Consider the following 22,163-nt stretch of genomic DNA (forward strand, 5'->3'; position numbering starts at 1 on the left):
AATAATAAAAATCAATAACTCCTTAATACAATCAAATATCCAGTCAAGGTTTAAATTTCCAATTGTAAGATAACTTCTAAGGCCTTGGGGCTAATGAAGTAGAAGGGCAATCTGGAAATTCCTACTAACTAGTGGGTTGCTAGAGTCCCTGTCAACTAGCAGGTAACCTTTTTATCAGGCAAGGGGAGTAGCGTGGGGGTGACAGCAGCCACTGGAGACTGGAGTGGAGGTTCTGCCCCTTCGGTCCTGCTTTCACACTGTTCTCCAGGACAAGGCACGCCGCTCTGAAAGTCGTCTCAGGAACACCGTGATTCTCAATGATTCTTTCCAACAGGAGAAAGAATGCACCGCTCTCCCCACCCTGCCTTGTGCGAATCACTGGGCTATAATACAGCCAAAGAAGTATCTTGGAGAAAATACTTCATCCAGCAGCATTCATTCCTTAAACATTGATTTTTGCTTTTAAAAAACTCTTAATTATGGAATTTTTCAAACCTACTCCCAAGTAGAGAGGATAGGTAACAAGCACTCACGTAGCCATTAGTCAACGTCAATAATCTCCCCGAGCATTTATGAAGAAACTAGTCTGTGGCTCAAGAATGCTGACTTATCATTTCTCTCCCCCTTCAAACTCCACCAAAATGATAGACGAAATAAGAATAAATAAATAAATGTGTGTCAGGGTGTGTGGGCGGAGAGCGAGCGTGACTGCAGAAGAACCAATTGGTATTTGTTACAGCTGGTCGATGGGCTCATTATAATATGTATGTCTATTTATATTTAATTGGGGGAAAATACACATAACATGAAATTTACCATCTTAACCATTTTTAAGCACACAGTTCAGTGGTGTTAGACATATTCGCACTGTGGCTCAGCCAGCCTTCAGAACTTTTTCATCCCCCGCAAAACTGAAACTCTGTTACCCCTTAAACAACAACTCCCATCCGCCCTCCCCCCAGCCCCTGGCAACCCCCGTTCTACTTTCTATCTCTATGAATTTGACTACTCTAGGTACTTCCTATGGGTAGAATCATATAGAATTTATCTTTTCGTGACTGGTGTGTTTGACTTAACATAGTGGTCATCATAATATTTAATCTACTATTGTATATATGTGAAGTTTTCCATACTAGAATATTATGTGAAACCAAAAGCCTAGCTGGGAGGCTGGAAAGCTGGGAAAAAGTGTTATCTGTTGGCCAGAAATTTGAGAAAGAAGTAAGGCAGATAGGCTCCTCATAGAGGCTCTGAAGATCCCAAAATTCTACACAGGCAAAAGAGAGTTCTCCCTCTCAAAGGTGAGTTTTCTGGAAAAACCTGGAAGAATCCCAAGACTGGAGGCAGCCAGGGCTGGAGGAGGGAGGGTGGGCTGGGCTGCGGAGTCATGGGTGAGACTGTGAATTAAAGGCGCTGCCTCTGACTCCCGCTCTCAGGGAGCTGATTCCTGATATTTGCATCCAGGCTAAAGCCATGAGAATAACCCTCTAATGCGAGGGCTCTGATCCAATGTGCGCCCACACACTGTGGCGGGAGGAGAGGACACGGCCCCAGGTGGTGGCCAGTAGGGAGGGGAGTCCTCACCTTTGGAAGACAAGCTATCTGTTATAGACCGAATGCTTGTGACAACCCCAAAATTCATATGTTGAAACCCTACCCCCTAATGTGATAGAATTAAGAGGTGGGGTCTTTGGGAGGTAATTAGGATTAGATGAGGGCATGAGGGTGAGGCCCCCATGAATGGGATTAGGGTTTTTATAAGAGTCCCAAGAGAGCTTGCTTCCTCCCTCTGCCGTTCCAGGACACAAGGAGAAGTCAGCATTCTTCACCCTCAAAGAGGTCCCTCCCTACAGCCTGACCCTGCTGGCACCCTGATCTCGAACTTCTAGCCCCCAGAACTGTGAGGAATCATTTGCTGTTGTTTAATACGCCACCCAGTCCATGGTACTTTGTTACAGCAGCCCGAGCTAAGACACTACCCAACCGTCCAAAAGGAAAGGTGGCCTGATCCAAGCCCTTCCTCACCAAAACAGCCATGGGTTTGGGCTTCTATAACCAGAACTTGCTTTTGCTGTCATGAGAACAGCATATTTCACTGGAGTTTAGAAAATACACACTAGCCTCCACTGTAGATAAGCCTGGCCCTTCATCTATAACAGGAACAGAGAGTAAAGAGTTATCAAACATATTTGAGGAAAACCAACATCATGAAAGAGAGGCACCAAACTAAACAAACAAAAGAACTAATCCCCACAGAATTCTCCCAGGATCTAGAGAGATATTTCAAATGAAGTAAAAGTACTATCCATAAATAGAGAGCTGACTGCTGTCAAAAGAATATGTCAAGAGTTCTCGGAATTTAAAAAAGTGCAATTGCTAACATAATAAGCTCATAGGAGGGACTGAGTAGCTGAGTGACTATGGCTGAAGACTAATTGATGACAGGGCTGAGAGATTGTCTCAAAAAGTGCAAAACAGATAAGAAGATTAAAAAAAAAGTGTAAGAGAAAAATTAAGAGACATGGAGCAGGACATGAAATTTAACTCTTTATCTAACAGGAATTTTCAGAAGCCAAAAACAGAGAGCCTGTAGGGGAGGAAATAAAGTAATGACAGGGGCCGGATGCGGTGGCTCACACCTGTAATCCCAGCACTCTGGGAAGCTGAGGTGGAGGATTACTTGAGGCTAGGAGTTCAAGACCAGCCTGGGCAACATAGCAAGACCCCATTTCTACAAAAATTAAAAAAATTAGCCAGGCATGGTAGCATGCACCTGTAGTCCCGGCTATTTGGGAGGCTGAGGTGGGAGGATCAATTAAGCCCAGGAGTTCAAGGGTGCAGTAAGCTATGATGACACCACTGTACTGGGCGATCCTGGAGTGAGACCTTGTCTCAAAAAAAAAAAAAAAAAAAAAGAAAAAAAAAGAAAAGAAAAGAAAAGAAAAAGAAAAAGTAATGATGGAATAAACAATTCCCCTAAGCTGGAGAAAAACCTCAATCTTTAACTAAATGCCAAACAAAAATAATAAAAGACCTGTCCAGGAAGGCATCAAAATTTCTGAACTCCAAGGGTAATGAAAAAAAGAGGGTCCAAATCCTCTAGAAAGATAAAACATAGTAACCCGGTCTTAAAGACCTCAGCTGGAATGCTAGAAGCATGGAGCAAGATCTTCAAACTTCTGAGGAAAATAATGTTGACATTTGAATTCTATACCCAACTGTATCAGTTGGGGTCCAATCAAGAAAAGAGAACCCCTGCCTGGCCCTGCCTCATGCCTCCTATTGGCAGAATCGAGCAGGAAGGCAGCTGGGAAGTGTAGTTTGCAGGCTCCTAGCCCTAGTGCTATGGAGCTGAGTATAGTATCGAGAGACAACAGGTAAATACCAGCCCACCAGCCAATTAATATTCAAGCGTGAGGACAATTGAAAGATGTTTTTGGAAACGAAAGGACTTGGGAAGGTTAACATTTTCTGAAAGAATTCTTCGAGATATTCTCCATCAAAGCAAAAAGCAAATGAATTGAAGGAAGAGAAAGACAGAGTGAGACTCAGCAAAGGCACAGACTTTTGTCTGTGTCATCTCTCGTGAGGGACCAGTGTCACGACACTCAGGAGAGGCAGAACATCCCCATTCAACTCCCTAGTGTTTCCCTGTGGAGAAGCTTGGAGGGCAAGTGAGGGAAGGCAGGGCAGCGAATGTGTGGGGAGGTGGCATCTAAATGTAGTTTTTTTTTTTTTTTTTTTAGACAGAGTCTCTCTCTGTTGCCCTGGCTAGAGTGCTGTGGTGTCGGCCCAGCTCACAGCAACCTCAAACTCCTGGGCTCAAGCGATCCTCCTGCCTCAGCCTCGCGAGTAGCTGGGACTACAGGCATGTGCCACCATGCCCAGCTAATTTTTTATATGTATATTTTTAGTTGTCCAGCTAATTTCTTTCTATTTTTAGTAGACACTGGGTCTCCCTCTTGCTCAGGCTGGTCTCGAACTCCTGACCTCCAGCGATCCTCCCGCGTCGGCCTCCCAGAGTGCTAGGATTATAGGCGTGAGCCACCGCACCCGGCCTAGATGTAGTTTTGTCAAATGTTGGGATGGAGCAGAGGGACAGAGTCTTTCCTGGGAAAATTTTGATCCTGACTTCCCACATTTTCCTTTAGCAAAGCAGGATGGGCCTCTGCTGGTGGCAGCCCCACCTGAGCCTTCCTTGCCCTCCTCTGGCCTCTGGCTCTTGGGTACCCACTTCCCAGCCGTCTCCCCAGCCCTGCCCCATGGCCTCCCTCCATCAAAACCTGCTCTGGGCTCATCAGACCTAGATCATTCGCCAGTTAATTTGCACTTTCATGGGGATAATGGATTAGCCGAAGGAAAGAAGCACCAACTTTAGACTTTTAGGCTATTTATGGCCAGTGAAAGTGAGGGAGGGCTATTTCAGTACTTCTCCAATCATTCCAGAGAGGCCACACTTTTTATACAAGCATTTCTAGGGAGGGAGGAGAATCGCTCTAAGATAAGAGAGAGACACAGGCTGGGGAGAGCTGGCTAGGGAAGGGTAGAGATGGTGCAGCCCCCTAGATACCACCTGATAAACAGTACCTTAAAAAAGATCTTTTAAAAAGTATGCTAAGATACTTTAAAAATATCTTTAAAAGCCGAGGTAATAAAGACCCGGCTTTCCCAAATGTGCCAGGTCTTGCTAATTGCTGACCCAGGGCCATTCTTCTCTTCTTCCTTACTATCCGGATTAATGTGCTCTGGCTGCCATAACAAAGGACCACTCGCTGGGGGGCTTAAACAAGAGATGGATTTCTTCGCAGTCTGGAGGCTAGAAGCCTGAAATCGAGGTCTCGGCAGGGTTGGTTCCCTCTGAGGCCTCTCTCCTTGGCTTGCACGTGGCTGTCTTCTTGCTGTGTCTTCACATGGTCTTTCCTCTGTTCAAGTCTTTGTCCTAATCGCTTCCTCTTCTAAGGACACTAGTCATAGTGGATCAGGGCCCAGCATGAAGGCCTCATTTTAACTTAATCACCTCTGTAGAGGCCCTATCTCCAAATATAGCCACATTTTGAGGTACTGGGCATTAGGACTTTGACATATGAATTTTGAGGGAATACATTTCGGCCCATAACACTAACAGAACCCCAATTTCATGCACAGTGGCAATGTGCCCAGCTAAAAGCTTAGATTGCCCAGCCTCTCTTGCAGCTAAGAATGGTCCTATGACACAGACGTACCAACAAGGTATGGCTGGAATTCTTGGGTGGGATTTCTGGGAAGTCTCCTTACAAGAGAGGTTACTTCAGCTTGGGAGCCTCCTTCTGCCCTTTTTTTTCTTTCTTTATCCTGCCCAGAATTCCAGTGTGGTGGCTGGAGTTCCAGGTGCCATCTTAAGAGCATGGGGTGATGGTCACATCCTAAGAATGAAAGATAGAAGGGCTAGGTCTTTGGTGGCTTCATGGAGCAGCCCTGGTCGGCCCAGCTCTGGACTGATTATTACAGGAGAGAAAAATAAACCCCTCCCTTGTTTAAGCCACCAGTTCTCAGGCTTATGTTACTGCAGTTGAACATAATATCTAATTGTCAGGGCAATAAGTACTTTGATTTTCCAGTCCCAGAAACGTGTTTCCTGCAGCCTGACATGGCAATCGGCAGGCTGGGGCCTGGCTGGAGGAGAAGCGGGCTGGGGGAGTCTCTGGCACTGACGGAGAGGGAGGAGGCAGAGAGAGGCGCTGCACGCTGATGACTCTAGCTGAGAAATTGGCAGGCGGCGTTAGCCCCTCTGAGGATCTCGAAACAGACGGCGTTTGAAGTGGGATGGGGATGCCATCCTGCGTCTTCTAAGAAGCACCTGAGGATAAAAGCTCTGGAAGCTGAGGTGTCTGTAAAAGTGACATGCCGAGAATCACTAAATGGCTGTGAAGGCTCCTTGGGTCCTTTATTTTCCCTCCACGTGGTGCAGAAGCCTCCTCCACTTAGGCAGACGGTGTCCTACCCTCGAGGGGTCAGAGTGAGTGGCATTTGTCTGGTGGGGTGTCACCGGTGCGGAAGGAGGGCTGTCGCGGCACAGAGCACGTGGGCAAGCCTTTCAGCCCATCCTCTCCCTGGGCACGCACTCGACATACCAAATGAACCTGAAGCTGGGATTCTTACATGACAGCAGGGAGATAAGCAGGGAAGAAAAGGCGCGCGAGGTGGATGATGAATATTCTATTTGTGACATTTTTCCTGTATTCAGTCAAATAGAAGAAAGTGTTCAAATAACGAGCAGTCACTTTGGTGGCTACTGTGGCAGTTCCTTGGTAACGCAGCACTTAACTCACTCCCCTCTGAGGAGGGGTGGCCTCTCACGGAGTGCCAGGGGCAGGTGACAGGGCATGGGAGTGGGAACAGGGTAGAGATTCCGGGAGAACTTTCCACGCCCGTCTGCCTTTGGCTTCTACTGGAGGGGATCCCTGAGCCTCTCTCATTCTGCTCTTCTTCCCGTGGAAGGAAGGGAAGAGAAGCTGTTGTCTGGTGGGTGGGAAGAGCCAGATAGGGCAGGAGGATTGTGAATCCCAGAGATGGACACAGGGATGTCTGGGCCCGCCCCCTCTGGCCCCGGGGCTGGTGAGAAGGCATACACGCTGGCTGTGAGCTGTGTCGGGGTGTTGTCTTAGATTGGCTTCTCCTGGGGGTATATCCTGGACAAGGATTCCTGTGCAAGGAGTTTATTTGGGATGGGAGTGGGTATCAGAGGGAAGGAAGGGAAGTCAACACAGGATACGGTAACACGCAGATAGCACTGTGGGTGACTGGTGCCCGGTCCCACTGAGGACTTCTTAGAGACAACGTAGAGCATGCTGGAGGGGTGAGTGAGCTGGGGTAGGTAGCCACCAACTCCTGCTCTTCGCCAGAGAGGGCTACTCCCAGGAACACCACCTCACCAGCCCCTCAGTGTGCCCAGCACAGCCCAAGCTTGCTCCCGTGATCAGGACAAGCCCTCAGGCAGAGATGCAGGTGACCCCAGTGAGATGCTTCTGTGTGGACCGAGTCAGTGCCAAGGGAATGTGGGTGGGGTGCCGACAATGACAGATAGAGTCCGTGAGCAGTGCCTTGCCTGGGTGCGCACACAGGTCAGGGCCGAGCGAATGCTGTTCCATTCACCTGCTCGCTCCCAGATCCAAGCCTGCCCTTCCCTACCCTACTCTGTCTCACATTGCCCCGGCTTCCTTGTTCTCTGGCTTCCTGCTATGTCTGGCCAATAGCAGACACTGATGGGAGTCTTGGGCCAGAAACAGGGAAGGAGCCAGGGTATTTCTTCCCCATTCTCCGTGTTGAGTGGCATTTCTGCAGCAGCGGGGTCTCCTCTGTGATGCCAGCTTTTGCCAGATGGCCCCAGCTTCTGGGCTGTACCTCCACCATCTCCTCCTTTCATCCTTCTAGCTTGAAATGTGGCCGCGTGGTTGAGCTTGCCCTTTTGTACCCCTGTCATTGCCATGAGAAGTACTTGCCCCTGAAGAACTGAAATCCAGTGGCATTTGGGGGCCACCCATGTCTCCTTCGGGAATGAAGACGGAAAGGAAGAGTCTGATGCAGGCGGAAGATGGATGATTTCTCTGTCTCTCTCAACTCCCATGCATGGTCCTATGAGTCAACTTACTTTGACTGAATCAATAAGAGTTGGATGCCTTTCCATGCTTAACATGTAAGAAAAATAGTCTGTCTTTTCCTTTCTCTGTTGGTTTTCAAATATATGATGAGGAAAGTTCTGTGATGGACGCCATCGAGTTCTACAGTTAGGGTTGGGCCAGCTATGGGAATCTTCTGACACTGACAACAACATCCCATTGCCAGCACGGAGTAATACCCCATGAAACAGTGTTGGGAAAACGGTGGGCACCAAAAGCCTGCCTAGGATCATGTGGGGGCTTGCAAATTTACAGATTCCTTGGCCACACTCCAAGTTTACTGACTCTGAATCTGGGGCACTGGAGTCCGAGAAGCTGCATTTTTTCTACACCACCCCGCCCAACCCTACCTGGTAAATCTCAGGCACACTAAACTTTGAGATCTACCCTTACTACTTCATAATATTTGCTACTTAGTGTTCCGATTTCCTGGAAGAAATAAGTCTAGAATTTTCTCTTTAAAATCTAAAAACAGAGGTTATAAAAGGGGAGGGACGCTATTTTAGTTATCTATTGCTGCTGAACAAACTAGCCCAAAGCTTAGTGGCATTAAATAACAGTTTGTTATTATCTCTCGTGATTCTGTGGGTCAACAGAACTCAGCCAGGTGGTTTTTGCCTGGGGTCTCTCATGCAGTCGCAGGTAGAAGGTGGCTGGAGCTGGAGTCCTCTGTAGGCTCAGCTGGGTGGGACGTGCAAGGTGCCTTCTTCCCCCATGTCTGGCATCCTGTCCTCCTCCTCTGTCCCTCTCTCCAGCAGAGTCGTCTGGACTTTTTTCCTGGTAGCTCAGGGCTTCAAGAGGCAGGAAGTAGAAATCTCTAGTTCTCTTAAAACTGAAGCGCATGGCCGGGCGCGGTGGCTCACGCCTGTAATCCTAGCACTCTGGGAGGCCGAGGCGGGCGGATCGTCTGAGTTCAGGAGTTTGAAACCAGCCTGAGCAAGAGTGAGACCCCGTCTCTACTAAAAATAGAAAGAAATTAATCGGACAACTAAAAATATATAGAAAAAATTAGCCGGACACAGTGGCGCATGCCTGTAGTCCCAGCTACTCGGGAGGCTGAGGCAGGAGGATTGCTTGAGCCCAGGAGTTTGAGGTTGCTGTGGGCTAGGCTGACGCCATGGTACTCACTCTAGCCCGGGCAAAAAAAAAAAAAAAAAAAAAAGTAAAGTGCACAACCGACAAAGCTCACTTCCATAGAATTCTACTGGCCAAAGCAGCCACAGGCCACACTAGATTCAAGAGCTAGAGGAATACACTGTACTTCTCAGTAGGGGAAGTGGCATGGCCAGGACTGGCTTCATAATTTGGGATCCCAGTGAAAAATGAAAACACAGGGTCCTACGTAAAACAAACAAAAAAACAAAGAAAAAACAGGAAAAATTGCCATTCAAGGCATTGTCTTAGTTGGTTTGTGCTGCTAAAACGAAATACGGGAGATTGGGTAATTTATAAAGAACAGAAATTTATTTCTTACAGTTCTGGTGGCTGGGAGTCCAAGGTCAAGGGGCCAGCAGGTTTGATGTCTGGCGAGAGCCCTGTCTCTGCTTCCAACATGGTGTCTTGTTGCCGCATCCTCACGCTATGTCCTCACATGGTGGAAGGGACAGAAGGGGTGAAAAGGGGCAAACTCCCTCTGTCAAGCTCTTTCCTAAGGGCACCTAATCCCATTCATGAGGGCAAAGCCCTCATGACTCAGTTACCTCCGAAAGGCCGCACCTCCCAATGCTATTGCATTGGGAATTAAGTTTCGACATGAATTTTGGAAGGGACAAAAACATTCAAATCATAGCAGACAGTAAAATATAAAGCTTTTTCTTTCTTCCATGCACTCTCTCTTGACTTATGGTGTTTATTTGCTATTTAATGTCTTCTAAGTAAGGAAAAATTAAAATTTTAAATTATTAACATGAATGTACCATTCATCTATATATTGTTCAATGTCAGTTTTAAATGCAAATATAAGAGCATTTAACTAGCATGCAGAATCACCGAAATTACACAATTTGTGTTTCTTAGCTCATACATGGATGAGTATTTCGTTCTTCCCAGAACAGTGGAAGCTATTTTCTTTGATACGCTCGCATTCCACCAACACTGCCTGCAGCTTACCGATGAGTAGTGTAAGTGGTTGACTAAGACACGGAAGTAACACAAGAAAAAATATGAGAGGGTTCCTTGGTCATTTGTGTTTTTTCAAACACCATTGCCTTCTTTGTGCATCTGAAGCAAATGTTGCAAATGAAAGGCTTGGCCTCCGAGGGTTGTCAGCGGTCAAAGATGTGACACGTTTACCTTGAACTTGCTTGGTGTCTCACTGAACTCCCGTGCACTGTGGGCCCCCCAGAATTCTGTGCTCAGGGGCATTAACACTATATGTTAATGGGGCCACAAGAAACGGGGACACACGTATTGTCTGTATCTCCTGTGCTCACATGTATGCTCTGTTGTCCCATCAGACTTGATTTACAAAGCACAGGCTCAAACATAAAATTATTAAGAATTTCAAGATAGAGACAGCAGAGCGTTAAAGCAGATGCGAGGCCATTCTGATCACAGGGCCCTGTGTGACTGCTCAGGTCGCATGCCTGTGAAGCTGACCCTGGGCATCTGGAGACATAGCCGCATGCTGGTAAATGTTTAACAACTGGATGTCTGGGAAAAAGGCAAAACAAAAACAAAACCCTGATTGGTAGCATTTTCCAGCATGGCTGATCTCAAGCTATCAACATGATCTCGAGCTTCCCAACACTGAATGCAGAGTTGGGAAGAATACATACAATCGGCTCTGATATTGCTCTAGAACACAATGGTGGGGCTGGGAGGGCCTCCCATACAAGGGGGGAAGGAATTGATGGCGGCCACCTTTGGAGACAAGCTAGCACATACAGTGACACTAAAAAAAAGAAAAAAAAGAACGAGCTGTCCATATATATGTGTATGTGTATAGAATGCAAAAAGACTGAAAGGCTATGTAGTAAAATGTTAATAGTGATTATTTCTTGATCATAGGATTAAAGGTGATAATAATAAAATAATTATTTTTGCTTATCTGTAGTATCCACATTTTCTAAAATAGATATGCATTACTTTCATAATAAAACCTGAGAAAAAGCGCTCACGAAATTTCCAGAAAAAGTTAGTACAATCTTTAAAGCATAGGTTTTGGTAGTGCAAGTCCGTAATAGTTGCTACATGCCATGAATAATTTACAAATTAAATTGATTTTAAAGCACAGCTAAAATAAATTTGATAAGATGGGGCACAGTTATGTTCTTTCTTATCATTCACATTTGTACATTTTATAGTCAATGAAGAGTGACAGCTACTATTTAGAATTCCAGCAAAGAGCAACCATAACTATTTGTCACCTGCTCAGCATTTAAACAATGGCTTGATTGTTCACCTGCCCTGCCTGGCAGGAGCGAGGAGAACCAGAATCCACACTAAATAACCGAGTTTATGACCACGGAGGCAGAAAGGAGGAAAGGATGGTCTCTTTGGAGAACTGATGAGAACAGTAAGGAGAGGTTGAAATATGTCAGCGAAACGTAAGAGGAGGGGAGAATGAAGGGAGGGTGCCGGCATGTATCAAAATCCCGGCACTGAGGCTGTGAAGTAGAGTTTCATAAAGATGAGGAGACAGGAAACGTTTCGGGCCAGGAGCCAGGGAAGGAGAAACAAAGCAATGAGGGTGGGAGGGAAGGACTTCAAAGGACAATTCCCAGAGAGACTTGGAGTAACTAGTTCTTTCTTGAGTTTGTGTCAGGCAGCCATTTGAATGTCAGATGATCTTATGAGGAGTCAAAGAGATTCCTAATGATTCTCGGGTGGGTAGGGGACTGCAATATTCTGACAAAATGAACCGTGGGCAACGAGAAACCCAACTGGATGCTTCCAGCTTCCTTTATCCACAGGGAAGTTTTCAGAGTAAGGCCCTCAGTGGAGGAGGGGCTCACTCCTGGTTTGTTTGTAGGAAGGAGTAGAAAGGAGTCTGTTTGACTCATCTATGGTGCTTTTGGGGAAACACCCAGGACCCAGCCCCACTTCTCTCAAACTCAAATGCTAATACGCACACAAATCACACAAGGATCGTGTTAAAATGCAGATTCGGATTTTGCAGGTCTGGGGTCTGGGGTCTGGGGTGAGGCTGGAGAATTTGCATTTCTAACAAGCCCCCAGGTGACGCTGACACTGCTGGTCCACAGACTATAGTTAGTAGCTGGGTCACAGAGGGCAAAACAGCGGATAGGACTGTTTTCCTTCTCCAGGTTTAGGTTCCCATAAAGCCCAGGCAGTGGTGGCTGCGTCTTCCCCAGTGTCGCTGGCTCTTGCAGTGGGCCCGGCTGTTGGTCAGGAGGAAGCAGCCAGGGCTGTTTCCCCACGTCCCTTCTTCCTGTTTGGGTATTTGGGTATTTGGTTTCTCTCCCCCAGCTCTCGGCTTTGCCTCCCTGCGTCTTTCCTTCCCTGCACGCCTTCCTCTTTGCAACAGCCTCGTCATTATTGCAGGAGATTTATTTTTAGAGTCAAGGCCACAGAGTTGCAGATTCTGCAAGGCCTAAAACAAATCGACAAACGGAAAGTGTTTGTCTTTGAAGCGGTGTGAATGAAGGGCCTGCTAGCCCTGCCTGTCAATAAGCTCTTATCTCGGCTTGTTTTCTGAGTCGCCCACGTGGGCTGCCTTCTTCTCTCCCTCCCAGATCAGAAAGGAGGTTGAAACACAAGAAGCAACTGAAATCTCCTAGTCTTTCCCCTGTGAGATCTTGCCAAATCCCACTTTTAGCTGGCCACCATGACAGAGGTGGCGGGTTCCCGAAAAGGGGCAAAGAAAAACAAGACAAAGTTGGGTTACATCTTGGCCCCAAATTCCAAGCTGAGGGGTCTCGGTCAAGGAGCGATGTTCCTAAGAGTGAGTAAGCATGAGGTAGCAAGCTTGCATATGGAAATGATGCAGGTCTTGAGGATTTTTTTCTTTTTTCCATGGGGTTTCTAAGTGGGAACTTGAAGGACATATAAGAAATGGCCCCACTGGGTGACGATGATTATGCAAGAACCTTTCCAAGCTCTCTCGTTGGGAACTGCAGGGCGAACATGCCAGAATAGTGGCTCAGCCGACTCTGATTCATCCTCCCAAAGGCCTGATCAGTGAGGTTAGCCCTGATTCCTTCCTCGGGGTTCTGGGATTGGGATCCCCAGCTCCATTGCTGTTCTCATCTTAGGTGACAGTCACCTCTTTACTGTCAGGTTCTTCTAAACCTGAGAGACCCCAGGGACAAGGTCATTGCCAAGGCCTCCCATGTGTCAGGCCCTGTGCCATATGCACCCTGGCAATAGGGAAAAGAATCCTAAGCTAGCATTTATTAAGCATTTATTGTACACCAAGTACTATGCTAAGTGTTTTTATGTGAATTTAATTAGCTCCCTTAATTCTGGCAACAGTGCTTGTAGGTAAGTATTATGCCCATTTTACAGATGAGGAAACAGAAGCTGTGCTGGGGTTAGAATGGGTTGACTCTAATTTATGGACTTGGATTGTGAGTGCTTTGGATTGGGGATACGGAGGTGAATTGGCGTGCTTCCTCCACCCCTTGCCCCTGCCCCTCCGTTTCCCAGCTCAAGATTCTGAGTTCCTAGTTTGTACGTTGCTTCTCTTTGTGGCCCTGACCTGAGAGTCCCAGAGGGCAGTGGCTGCGTAGGTGGTGGGGTATGTGGAATAGGGTTGGAAGTAGTTTTATAGGCTTTCCTTTATAGAGTCTGAGCCTGCTACCTTGAGAGAGCCACCCTCTCCATGTCCAACTTCCTCTGCTTTGTGTGAGGAGGTGACTGCTCCTAAAATTAAATCACGAAGCTGGTGAGGGTGCCCAGTCTGTTCATTTGACCAGTATTTCCTGAGTATCTAGTACATTTCAGGCTCAGTTCTGTCTGGGCAAGTGGGTTATCTTAGTCCATTTGCATTGCTATAAAAGAATACCTGAGGCTGAGTAATTTATAAAGAAAAGAGGTTTATTTGGTTCACGGTTCTGCGGACTGTACAAAAAACATGGCACCAACATTTGCTTCTGGTGAAGGCTTCAGGCTGCTTCCACTCACGGTGGAAGGTGAAGCGGACATCCATGTCCAGAAATTGCATAGTGAGAGAGGAAGCAAGAGAGGAGAGGTGCCAGATTTTTTTTAACAATCAGGTCTTGGGGGACTCTTGCAGGACCTAATAAAGCAAGAACTCAACTCATTACTGGATGGCACCAAGCCGTTCATGAGGGATCTGCCCCCATGATCCAAACACCTCCCATTAGGCCCCACCTCCACCACTGGGGATCAAATGTCAACATGAGGTTTGGAGGATCAAATATCCAGACTAGCCGGGTGTGGTGGCTCACGCCTGTAATCCTAACACTCTGGGAGGCCAAGGCGAGAGGATCGCTCAAGGGCAGGAGTTCAAGACCAGCCTGAGCAAGAGTGAGACCCTGTCTCTACTAAAAATAGAAAGAAATCAGCTGGACAACTGAAAATGTATGGAAAAATTAGCCGGGCGTGTTGGCATGCACCTGTGGTCCCAGCTACTCAGGAGGCTGAGGCAGAAGGACCGCTTGAGCCCAGGAGTTTGAGGTTGCTGTGAGCTAGGCTGATGCCATGGCACTCTAGCCCAGACAACAGAACAAGACTCTGTCTAAAAAACAAAACAAAACAAAACACAAAAAACAAACATCCAGACTATAGCAAGGATTGAGTGGTGAACAAAGCAGCAAAGGTCCCTGTCCTCAGGATGCTTCTACTCTAGTGGGGAAGCCAGGCAACAAACAAGTAAACGAATGAATGCCTTATGGGATTTGCACAGAGAGATGCTAAATTGGGCAAGGAGAACACATGGGGGGCTATTTAAGACTAGGTGGTCAGAGAAAGGCTCTTCAGTAGAGACCCAGACAAGGTCAGGCAGATGGGGAACAGGGAAGAGAAATCAGGTAAAGGCAAAAGCCAATGCAACAGCCCTGAGGCTGGACCATGCTTGGAAAGTTCAGCAAAAAGGCCAATGTGGCTGGCACGGAGGGTGCTGAGTGTGCAAAGAGGTAGATATGGAATCTGATTGATAGGCAGGGCTAGGTCAGGAGTGTCTCATGGGCCTTGGTGAGGAGTTTGGGTGTTTTTATTGAGTCACAATCTTTGATGGGCATCACTCACCTAGGAAGCGCGTAGTAAGTGGCCATGGCAGTTCCCCCCGCGGATACTCCGAACCTGAAGGTCTGTGGAGCTGGGGGAAATAGAAGACGGATTGTATTATGCACTTTATGCATGCATTATGTACTGCTGATTCCTGGATTCCAAGAGGGTCCTGGACCACACTTGGAGGAGGTTGGCTCTGAGCTTTGCACCTTGGCACAACAGTGACTGTTACTTTCCCCACCCAGAGCTTCCCAAGTCTTCCTGCCTGAGAGCATTCTGTGAGTGGCTCCCTAGAGGGCAGGCCTGGAGCTGTGGGGGAGTTAACCCCCTCAACAAATGACCATCAAAGAGTTGAGGGATAAATATCAAGCTTCTTTGCCCCTTGGTGGGCCAGTTCAGAAGCTTGCTCCACACAGTCTCCCGCAAGTGCCCAGTGGGACCGCGCTCCGGTTGCTCACAGTAGCAACCAGCTCATACACTCATCCTTTAGTGGCTTTTCTCCTCTCTCCACCTCACCTTCTGAGTTCCCTACTGGTGCTTCCTGGGCTCACTTCCCAAATAAACCACTGCCACCCGAGTCCCATCTCTGGGTCTGCTTTTGGGGGAAACCAAATTAAGGCACTTGGCCATAATGATGAGCAGGAAGCCCCTCTGTCACAAATGACTGCATAAACCAGTTGTCCAGGCATCTTGTTTATAGAAGATGGGGTTGCTGGCTGGGGAAAGGGGCAAATATAGCAGTTATGGGATTGTAAAATTCAACATGGTCCCCCACAGTCCAGCAGGAGGAGGGCAGGCAATGCCAGCCCCACTACACCCTGCACAAGGACCACAGCAGTCCTTAGGAACATGGGCACAAAGAAGAGGTAAAACAGTTTGCAGAGAGAGAATGAACATAATGTCGGCAACATGAGGGCTGGGACTTGGTCCATTTGGTTCACTGCTGTAAAGCCAGGCCTGGCATAAAGTAGGCGCTCAATAATGTTTGTTGAATGAATGAATGAATGGAGTAAAGAAAAAGAGCTTAAAACCATGGGGTCCCATAGAATGAGAAGCTATTGTTTTTCTCACTCTGTTGCCTGGGCTACAGTGCCATGGTGTCAGCCTAGCTCACAGCAACCTCAAACTCCTGGGCTCAAGCAATCCTCCTGCCTCAGCCTCCCAAGTAGCTGGGACTACAGGCATGTGCCACCATGCCCGGCTAATTTTTTCTACATATTTTTAGTTGTCCAGCTAATTTCTTTCTATTTTTAGTAGAGGCGGGGTATCGCTCTTGCTCAGGCTGGTCTCAAACTCCTGAGCTCAAACGATCCTCCCACCTCGGCCTCCCAGAGTGCTAGGATTACAGGTGTGAGCCACCTCCCGCGGCCAAATGAGAAGCTATTGATGGTCTCCACTTCCTTCTTCAGCCCTCCTGAATCTGCTTGGTCAACTTTGCTTTGGATTCTGTGAGGCACCCAGCAACCTGTTGGTCATCTCCATCCAATGCTTTTCTGCCCCACATAAGCTAGTTTGTCACACGCAACAAAAAAAAATTTTTACTAAGGCAATAGTATGACATTGAAGACTGTGGCAGGGTTACTCTGTTCCCACCATACCCATTTTTTCTGGTTTCCTGGATTTCCAGGTAGACTACATTTCCCAGACTTCCTTGAAGTTAGGTGGGGGCCACGTGACTGAAGTCTAGCCTATGGAAAGTTGGTAGAAGTGATGCGCCTGAACCATAATACGTCCCCGTCAGGATCCTCCATTTTTTTCTTTCTGTTCTTTGACCTTGGAAGCCACATGTTGAAGTTGGTAGTGCTATTTTCCACAAGAAAGAAGATGCCTGAAGCCTGGGTCCCTGAATCACCACGAAGAAGGCTGCCCCTGGAATGCCTGATTCGAATATGAAGTGAGCAAGAAATAGCCTTTTGCATATTCCATTAAGCCTTGGAGATTTAGGGGATGTTCGTTCCAGCTCCTTGTCTGTCTGACTAACTGAAAGATCTTGTGTCTCAGGCACAGTTTGTCGACATGAAAGGCTGGGGGAGGGGGGGATTCGCTGGGCAAAGGATCAGCCTCCTTTCTGGAAGCATCTTTGAGGCATTGTCCGTGATGCTGATAGAAATGGGAGGCCTCCTCTCTTTACCGCCCACTACTTTTAGGATTGATTTCTCAAGGAGTCTTTGAAAATCAAACTAAACAAAAATTCTGCTATAGACCTTCCGGTTGTGCCAATTCTAGAGAATCCAGTGTGAACAGAGCCCCCTGGAAGTGGGCAGCTGCAGTGGCCCGGGTTCTCCCCACTTAATCAAATGGTGACCTGGAATAGGGAAGAATTCGGAGTTTTATTTTCCGCCAGTCCTTACCCTGAGACAGATGGTCATGATGCCAAAATCTTACATTATTTATGAGGCTGTGCAATGTTGGAGAAAGGACTGCCCTGGCGGTTTGGAGCCCTGGATTCTAGTTCCGGGTCTGTGCCGCTCGGGCGGATCCTGTTCTCTCTCTCGGCTTGTTCGCTGGTTTGTAAAGTGAAGGCGGGGGGTGGGGGGCTGGTGGGGGGAATGTGTGGAACAAATGATTTTTCGAGGTGCCTTCCAGGGCTAATAGCCTATATAATTCAGTGTCTGCATGCCTAGAGGAAGGAGGGTAGACGTATTTTGAAAATGAAATGAAAACAGTCCCCCAGATGTGACAGTGAGCTATCCACGAAGCCCGCCTCTCCTTTCGATTCCTGGGGGACGGCACGTTGGAAGGGAAGGGTTGCTATAGGAAAAAGAAGAAGGCTGGAGCCAAACATTGAGCTGCCGTGTCTGTGACCTAGACTGACCATCGCTGCGGAAGGGCCAAACCGGGGAGGTCTGGCGCAGGGCCAGAGCTGTCACTGTCTGGGCATCTGAGCCCAGGGAGCCCCCGAGGTCAGCTGTCTCCCCGGAGTGGAGAGCAGCCAATTCTCACTGTCTCAGCTGCCAGCTGCCGCCAAATCACAGCAAAGAATACGAGGTACCAAAGACCGTCCATATTGCCCACACCCGCCTCTCTGACTGAAGCCAAGGCCAGGAGGGGCCCTGGCACATGGCACTTGTTATCAGCAAATCTTGGCAGGGGGGTTTAACCATTTGTGGGCCATGCACCCCTTTGGCATCTGGTGGAGACTGTGGACCCCTTCTCAGGATGATGTATTTAATTGCATGAAATAGAATTACGGAGGAAACCAATTATATTGAAATGCAGTTATCCAAATATTAAAAAGCAACTTTGGGATGCAGTAATATATGTGCTTCTTTATTAATGCATAAATAACAAGATTTAGTGGCAGATCTAATAACCACTATCATTTCATACGAGCGGGAAGTGTAAGTGATCTTTGGAGATAGCAGCAGCAACTCTGATGTGCTCTGAAGATAGCTGTGGTTTCTACTGGTGACAGTCACAGGTACTGCTGATGCTACCACGGTTTGTTGCCTTACATTCATAATGGAAGGAAGTGCTCGATTGCAGGTTAGCGAACCTGAAGATGGAATTTTTTTTCCCGTCCAAGTTCATAGACCCTTGAATACTATGCACAGACCCCTCAGCCTGGTAGAGGATGGCTACTAGGGAACAGGAATGCACTGGAGTGTCGCTGGGGGCACAGACAGAACCGCGGGCAGTTCTTTCCTCCTCTGTCAGTGGACAGGTTGGACTAGATGGGGATTGGCTAATCTGAGCAAAGTGCTGCCTCCCCCGCCACCCCCCTGCCAGTGGGTAAATGTCACTAATTGATCGTGGCCAGCTCCTCAAGAAGCCCAGAGACCCACAGAACACTTCTCAGCCCAGCGCTTCAGGCAGCCACCACTAAATGATTGTAGCTGGCACCAGAATGAAAGCGATTTGCCATTCCAGGGCTGGAAGCTCTCTAAGGCCCATTTCAGCCCTGACATGATATGATTACTCGTGATTAAAATATGCTCCCTGCCCTCAAGGAACTTCGGAACTGGTGAGCATCTGAAAGGTCGGTGCGGAGCGACGGGGAGCGCGTCTCTACACAGTTCCTCACCAGGCATTCAGTCATTTCACAGGCAGGGCATCGATTTTACTTTTCGACTTGTAATTTCCACCTCCTGGATTCCATTATCGCTCGCTCAATATACGACGATTCGCCATTTCTCCGGCCACCGCTCTGAGACCCATGCATTGCTGAGCATAAGCAGAAGACATTGCCTAAAATGCATTACTACCTGGAAGTAATGATTGGGTTTTAACACAGTCAACACCTTGATGGTTTCTGTATATAAGAAATCATTCCACCTTCCTCCTTCCCAGTCACGTGGACTTCCCAGAAGGGATTCAGAATTAACCCCATGTGCTCAAGCCAAAAACCTGGGCTACTCCAGCCTCTGTAGTCCAAGCTCCTTCCCTTCTGTGTGAAATACCCGGCAGCTGGAGGCTGCTGCTCCTGCCTTATGTTTCAGATACGCTGCCATTAACAGACTCCTTGGAAAAGACCCAAATCTGTCCATCCATAGCTGCTGGAAACATTTCTTCATTAACACAATGAGGAGGTACGATGTAGTGGCGAAAGTTTTAGGCCTGAGATTCTCAAAGCGTGGATTCCAGCCCCACAGGGTCGGCATCACATGGATGCTTGTTAGGAAAGCTAATTCTTGTTCCTAATGAATCAGAACGTTTGAGGGTCTGGCCTGGCACTCTGTGTTTTAACCAAGCCCCCCAGAGGATTCTGATGCACTGAAGATCGAGAGCCACTGCTTTAGGCTAAGACTTAGAACCCTTGGCTTGAGACCCAACTTGACCACACCTGTGCCTACCTATATGTTCACCTTTTGGGGCCTCAGCTGCTTCCTCTGTAAAATGGGAACAGCAATGCCTGCCTCCCTGGCCTCACAAGAGGATTGTCCGATTGACGGGAGCAGTGAGAATGGTTTGCAAAGCCCAACGCAAGGCCACTGATTATTATTAGTAGTAGCCACTCCATGGCAGTTGCAGGATGTTTGAGGGTGCTGGGGTAAGAGTTAGGAATGAAGGGGAGATTTGATTTTAAGCTGAGGGACTTGAACTTCACTCACTTAGAGGGAGTGGGGGAATCATTCTTTTCTGCTTTCTACAATGCAGAGACTCCGGGCTGGGCCTTGACCCTCATTTCCCTCCAAGGCTTGCCTGGCTGAGGTGATGTCACCAACCCCCACTGACTGGCTTTCTGAGGACTTGACTCTCCCATCTGAAAGTCACAGGTATTTGAATCCCCCCTCTAATTCCGGGTCAATTAAAATTCCTGGGTCTGAGCTGCCTTGGGGGGAGGGGGATTCCAGGGCAGCAGCAGTTGTGGCAGTGGAGACCAAGTGACAAAGCAAGCAGGGCTGTTTTCATCCCCAGCTGGCCCTTTGGGTGTATAAAAACAAAGACCACAATGACGGGCTCTTGACAGGTGAGCAGGCAGATGAGATGAGCTTACCTTCCCAGTTTAGCAGGCCAGGTGGTCTGTCAACCTCAGATCAAAGCAAACAGAAGGCAGAAGAGGGAAAAGCTGGCGGAGAAGCCCAGTGAGCCCAGTGGGCCGATCCTCCAAGCAGAACCAGGCTCTGACCTGTCTGTAGCCCTCTTTGGGCAGGACCCAAAAGATACTCATCTCAGCCTCCTACTTCATTCACTCCAAGAGCTTGACTTAGATAAACTTAGATATACTTAGGGTACCATTTAATCTTCTCAACAACCCAGCCAAGTGGGCACTATTATTATCCCCATTTTACAGATGAAGAAGTTGAAGCCCAGAGGATTAAATGACTTGTCCCTGTGACACAGCTGGGATTTAAACCCAGGAGTCTGCCTGCAGAGCCCATGGTCTTAACAGTGACACTAAAAGACCTTCCCCCTAACACATCAGAGGGATTTCAGGATTTCTTAGGAGCTGGAATATTTTCCTCTGAAGACTCACATCTTAAATCCAAGTTCTGCCCCTTAGGAAGAACTTTTAAAGTTTGGATGTGATGGAAGAAATCAGAAAATAAAAGTTAACTGTATAAATAATCAAAAATGCCTGACAAAAAAAACCCAACAACTTCAAATTCAAACCACATTGCAACCAAATTATAAAGAGAAACCAGACTGAGGACAAAAAATATGGTTGATATGGTTATTTTATAAAGGAGCTCATCTGAACTGATAAGAAAATATTAATAAATGAGCAAAATACAAAGCAAGTTATATATTTATATTATGCGGACATGATATAAAAATATAAAATAATTTTATGTGTAGTAACCCCCAAATTTTAAAATATTATAATGATATCCAATGTTTGAGGGCTCATGGGGGTGTAGGAACAATAATGTCTGTCTTCTTTGTCCTGGTGATCTTAATCCTGGGAATTTATCCCAAAGAAAGGAAAAAAAGTAGATCAGCTGATATGACATGGCTCTCTTCTTCTGTCTGTGCGCTGCTCCTAACCACGTTGCCGGTCCCACACCCTAGGCCCTTGAAGCCATATAGTGACTATGACATCTGGATCAAGGAGATGAAGGGCCAGGGCATTCTGGAATCCCCTCTGCTATTGACCTCACTCCACTCTTGTCTATTGGTTTAGTCCCAGGGTAATTATTGCTGGAATGATCGACATCTTAAAAAAAAAAAAATATGGGCCAATAAACACATGAAAAGATGCTCAACATCATTAGTCATTAGGGAAATGCAAATCAAAACCACAATGAGATAATACTCCACATCTTTAGGATGGCTATAGAAAAAGAAAGAAAAGGAAAATAACAAGTGTTGGTGAGGATGTGGAGAAATTGGAATCCTCATGCATTACTGTTGGGAGTGTAAAACGGTACAGCCACAGTGGCTGGCATTTCCTCAAAAAGCTAAACATAGAATCATTGTATGACCCAGGCTTTCCATTTCTAGGGATATACCTAAGGGAACTGAACACATACATCTACACAAAAAACATTATACAAATGTACATAGCAGCACCATTCATAATAGCGAAAATGTGGATACAACCCAAATGTCCATCGATGGATAAACGAAATGTTGCCTAGCCGTGCAATGGAATATTGTTCAGCCATAAAAAGGAATGAGGTACGGACACATGCTATGACACAGGTGAACCTTGACGACATTACGCTGAGTGAAAGAAGCAGACACAAAAGGACACATATTGTATGATTCCATTGGTGTGAAATGTCTAAAGCAAGCAAATCCATAGAGACAGAAAGTGGCCCGGTGGTTGCCAGGGGCTTGGGGGAGGGAAGAATAGGGAGTGGCTGCTTCATGGGTACAGGGTTTCTTTTTGGGCGATAAAACGTTCTGGAATTAGATAGTAATGATGGTTGCACAACATTGTCAATGTACTTAATGCCACTGAGTTGT

Source organism: Propithecus coquereli, unplaced genomic scaffold, assembly GCF_000956105.1.
Source record: "Propithecus coquereli isolate 6110/MARCELLA unplaced genomic scaffold, Pcoq_1.0 Scaffold173, whole genome shotgun sequence".
Taxonomy (NCBI): Eukaryota; Metazoa; Chordata; class Mammalia; order Primates; family Indriidae; genus Propithecus; species Propithecus coquereli.